This window comes from Bidens hawaiensis, unplaced genomic scaffold (genome assembly GCF_021521415.1).
Source record: "Bidens hawaiensis isolate Kalapana, Puna unplaced genomic scaffold, B.hawaiensis_p1.1 tig00032043_1, whole genome shotgun sequence".
Classification (NCBI taxonomy): domain Eukaryota; kingdom Viridiplantae; phylum Streptophyta; class Magnoliopsida; order Asterales; family Asteraceae; genus Bidens; species Bidens hawaiensis.
In genome coordinates this window covers 58484-63961 of record NW_027495424.1, presented here as the reverse complement: position 1 = coordinate 63961, position 5478 = coordinate 58484, and the positions used below count along the sequence as shown (strand labels likewise).

Below are 5478 nucleotides of genomic sequence, written 5' to 3'. Positions count from 1 at the left end.
TGTCACCAATTTTATCTTGGTCATGAAGAACCTTCACGACGTTGTTTATATCCCTAGTAATACATTTGTTACCGGGAAAGCTTTTCTTTAGGGCTGACTTAATTTTAGCAGGCCTCAGACCCTGCCTATGCAACGTCCCAACCATATCAATTTCCTCGTCGGTCAGTTTCCTTAGTGTTGGGTGCCCCTCCTCAAACAAAACGGGATCGTGGTTGTGCGTCTCGTTGACAACCTCTACCTTCCAACAACCACCTGGCGCGTTGTACCTCTCGACAAGTTTAAATGGACAACCCCTTTTAATACTCCCGGTATGCCTCACCGTTCCCTTGAGTTTTGGTTCCCCACCTCGATTGCATACAAGTTCAACACTTCTCTCCCTTGAACGTTGGACTGAGATAACACAACCATGCTCACGTCCTGTCTTCTTAACCCAATCCACCAACTCAGCAACATAATCAAAATACTGATATCAAGCAATGTAAATAAAGTAATATTTAGTAACGTGTTGAAAAAGAATAATAATATTTTTTTTTAAAAAAAAATAGGTCATACATTATTAGTTACATAAGAAAATGACGTCTCCCATATGAAACGATCACCACCATCATCATCATCATCATCATCATCATCATCATCAACATCGTCATCGCCTTCTTCGCGGTGACCCTCTTGAATGCCATCAACGACGTTGCTCGTGACTGGTCTTGACATGTATGGTTGCTCTCCTAAAGGTAACTGGTATGAATTCTGAGTTCCGTAATACGGACCGTCTACATGTAACTGCTGCGAAGACTGACCATAAGACTCCTCGACTCTGGCCTCATATGTATTAGACGATGTCCTATTATCCTCCGGCCACGAAGGGTGACTTCCGCCGTATATGATATACCCCTGATAAAAAATATTTTGGCAAGACAACATATAATATTTAAAAAATAACTAACGCGTTGTTGTACTATATAAAGTTTATATAAACACACTAAATAACCTGGTCAGGATTTGGTAAGTCGCACTGCTCGATATTTCCATACCCCGGCTCATGGTTCAAGTCGGGAAGTTCATTCAAATCTGGCAAGCCCGAATGCTCCGGCTGATCGTTGTATGCGTAGCCCGCCTGCTCGTCGTTCCCGTCACCAAACAAAATATCATATAAATCCATTATAGTTTAACAAACACAAAACACAAGTATTTTCTATATCTAATCAACGAAAAATATTGTCTACAATGAAAAATGAGAAATGAGCATGATATATGTAGAGAAAGGGAGACTGATGTGCCAAAATTAAATTATTGACTTGATCAGCGGCGGATCGATCGATCCTCGGCGTATTACGTACGGGTTATGACGGATTTGATCTGCTGATGTTGACGTGTACTCGATCAGCGGTGGATCGATCACTAAGCCGCGTATTTGGTACAAACATAATATGACAAAAGCAGTTGACATAATAAGACAAAAGGGGGTGATTCGCGGCGGATCGGGCGATAAGCAGCGTAGTGGGTGGGTGTTTTCATTTTTGGGTGGTATCTCTAACATCACCCTTTGGCAAGTTGTACTGTTGTACTAAATTACAATAAATCTCCAACCTCTTTCAACTGTATATGCATTTCTCCCGTTTCTCAAGGTGAATTTGGTATCGAAATTAATGCACCTCATGAAAGCATACGGAGTGGAGTCCGGGAAAGATGGGAGAAACCGGTACGGGTTTGAACACCGTCTCCCGCTTTTCCCGGGTCAAGAAAATAGATAATGAGACAACTTTGTGTGCTCTAATTTTCATAAATAAAAATGATTTTTATAATAACTTTTTCTATATACAACCAAATAAATATGTAAATACTTTACTTAAGACTATACACACTATGTAAGATTCGTCAGTGAATGACAACCCAAATCCCTTCACTAGGGATTTCTTGATGAACCACAAATAGCATATAATACCCGGCCGGTGCAATGTTCCCCGACGCCGGTGCTGCCATGTTAACTTCATATGTCATTTTCCCAACACTCTTCGTGGTGTTGCCGACATCGAGAACCAACAACCTTTGGTTCATTGAGAACGAGTGTGTGTTAAACGAAGGTGCAACCATTGTCACTGAAATCCGGTTCAGATCTACCAAGGTCTGAACCATAAACCTAACAACTATTTGTTGGCCATATTGAATTTTGTTCTGGGTCACGGGTGAAGTTATTTTGGGTCGGATCCTAGACAAACTAGGATCCAAATACGAAGGCGAAAACGCCTCCAGACTTAATTCAGTTGGAAATAGTACGTTTGTAAAATTGTAATAAACATGAGGGTTACTCCCACCAACCAAAACCCTACCATCTCGAACCAAAACCGCAGTCGAATGGTACATTCGTGGTATGGTACTCGGATTTTGCACCTCAAAACGACTACTGATCGGTTTAGACGGTCGATAAACTAACGGGTTCAAAACCGGATTCCTCCCATACTCCCACCCGGCCGTCCCATTTGACGCACCATTAATAATCAAAACGTCACCGTTTGGTAGCAATACCATATCACCCATAACTCTACCCATAGGCATACTCTCCGTAACCCATTTCGGATCTGGGTCGGATATTCGAATCCTACCACAACTATTCAAAGCTCCATCGAACTTCCCATTTTGTGCATTCACAAATGCTCCTTTAGGTGCCCCACCACAAACCAAAACCTCCACCACCGCTACCTTCCGTTGCACCACACGCAACGGAAGTAGCACAGCAGAGCCCGTACTCGGGTAGTTCCTGGGATCCCCGCCAGGAATTTCCGGGTACGTCTTCAAAACCTTGTTTCTAACATAATCAAACAAAACCGCCCGACTATTTGCAAAAACAAACAAATTACCATCAGTGTTAAAAAACACAAAAGGGTATAAATTATTCTCAACGTTTAAATCATTCGTCTCCACTAAAAATGGCAAACTATAAGCTTTGGCCGCCGCAGCCGTCTTCGGGTAAAACTCATAATTAAACTGACGACGGCCGCCAATCACAATCTGGCGGCCGTCGGGTAGTATGTGATTACTCGCATACCATCTCCGATTAACCAAACCAGACTCTATCTCCTCCCAATCACAATTACTACACGAAATGTTAAAAACCCGAACGGCGTGATCACCGTCGTTAAACCCACCTGTTTGGACAAGGCTGCCATCGGGCATTAACGCGCCTGAAGAGCACCAAACGTCCGTGAGAATCATTAATGGACGAATGGAGTTCGACACAACGTCGAACTGGACGGAATGAGCCGAGCAGTCTTTCGTTAAGGCGTAGTCGTTTGGGTCTTCTCGGCATTTGCCATTGGGGAGGGAGATGTTGGACGTACCGAAGTCGGTTCGGTCGTAAATTATGACCCGATCGGTGGGGAGGAGCTGCATGTGCATGGCGGAGATGCCTATGGATGACTGGAGGAGTGACCAGCTGCCGCCATATGATGTGGTGGTGAAGAGGATGAAGAAGAAGATAATAAGATGAGGTGAAGAAGACATGGTGGGGACTATGTAACTTGTGAGGTATGTTTGTATCTCTGTCTGTCACAAGGATCATTAACATAGCGGTGTTTATATATCTTACAATAAAATGTTGTCTTTTTGTAAATTAAATTAATTAGATTTTTGGCGTGGTTTTGGTTGAATTGGTGTTAGGTCGGGTCATTATTGTTTTTTTCTTTACTATGGGCGTGGATGGCCTTTTGCTAGCTAATGGGCATGTACACGGATGGCTAGCTTTTGGTCGTTAAAAATATATATAATATTTCTTATGATTTCCTGTTATAAGATAGATTAATCGTTGGTGCTTAGTAATGTCTAGCTTCTTGTTAGTCGTCTCTAGTTGATTAATATAATTTTGACGCTAAAAAATCAGTTTGAAAATTACTTTTTCAAAGATCAGTGTGACCTGATGGATGGGCTAAAATTTAAAACCAGGTAAAACTTGTGGGTTTTTCTTTACAAATACGTTAGTTTACTTTTTATTGTTTAAATTTAACTACTTTTGTTTGTTAAATCATCAGCCCTGTGTCAATTCTTAAAATACCTCATTTTTCATCGTAACCTTTTATATATAATACGATTAAAGATATCAAAATAAGAGAATAATACCGGCGGTTCACCTTAGATTAGTAGATTTAGAAAAAGCAGTGCAGATATGTAAATTAAAGATCTGAAACTTCTATTTTTATTGCATACACCAACTATGAGGAAATTTAGAGACCCATAAATGTGTGGTCCTAAACAGCAGCTATTTATATACAGCAGGGCCTCCCATGCATCAATAAACTTATAAAAAGATTAAAAGGTATTATAAATTTGGATCTTTCTATGAATTTTCACTTTTGGAAATAAAAGAATAACCAGACTTTTGTTTCTTCTTCTTTTTTTATACAATTTGGATATTATATTCGCTATTTAGCTTACTTTTTAATCGGATTTCGTATGAATAAAATAAAAGTGAATATATAGTGGTTGTAAATTAGCTAGTTTCACACAGATGCACCTGTACATGCATACATCCATACAATACATACGTATGCTGTATGCAAAAGTACATTCAACTTCATAATTAAATATATGCACAGATACATACGCGTACATGACAGATTTCATGCTTTAACTTGTGTACTGATTCATGTTGAGAAAGTGACAACTTGATGAACCGTGCGGATTTCAGTCTTTCATGATGGAAATGAATTGGGATTTAGACTGATAAAAGCTTAGCTTACAGCTATTAATAATAAGGAAAGTTGGATTTTAGTTTTCTAGTATCCATTTGCTTTGTAACTAATGACATTTTAACCGGTTTTGTTTTAACTTTCACTTTCGTTGTCAATTTTAATTAGCATGCGTAATTATAATCAAAATAAGCAAATAACGACCATCCGTGTAACTTACACTTTTAATTTCACTTATTTCATTCATAAGGAAGGTATTTTTCCCATCTGATCATAACTATTCATGTGACTGAAATGGAGGGAAAATTAATTGTAAATTTACGGTGATTATGTGAGAGATTGTTTTGTCAATGAAAGTGAGAGTTCAAGGTGTCATATACATATAATAATTGACCAATGAGATCATGAGATTATCTATATTATATATTTGAGATGAGGGCAAAGTAAGACAACTTGGTTTAAAAGGATTTACAAATGAATCAACACATGGTACAACTTTTAATAAATCTAGGATAAAAGCAAACTTGTCAACTAAAAGAGTTAAATACAGTTATTAAATAATAGCTACAATATTGACCCATTCACTTTGTTTAACTTTTATAAATTTTAAAAATAGTTATAATTATAATCCTTGATCTTTCACTTTTATGTGATTTTTATTTTCATTTTTAACTCAACTTCCCTCATATTTTTTAAACATTAATAACTGTTTCATGCGCTAATAATTTTTTAAAGAAATTACACCATAAAAACGAACATGTTTTTCTCTTTCATTTGAGTATCATATTGTTATAGTTTT

The 5478-nt window shown here is 38.3% G+C and overlaps 1 pseudogene; it reads right to left on the bottom strand.

The window, feature by feature from the left end:
- Positions 1 to 1875: 1875 nt before the first annotated feature.
- LOC143582894 (aldehyde oxidase GLOX1 pseudogene) lies at positions 1876 to 3670 on the bottom strand (annotated as a pseudogene).
- Positions 3671 to 5478: the final 1808 nt, after the last annotated feature.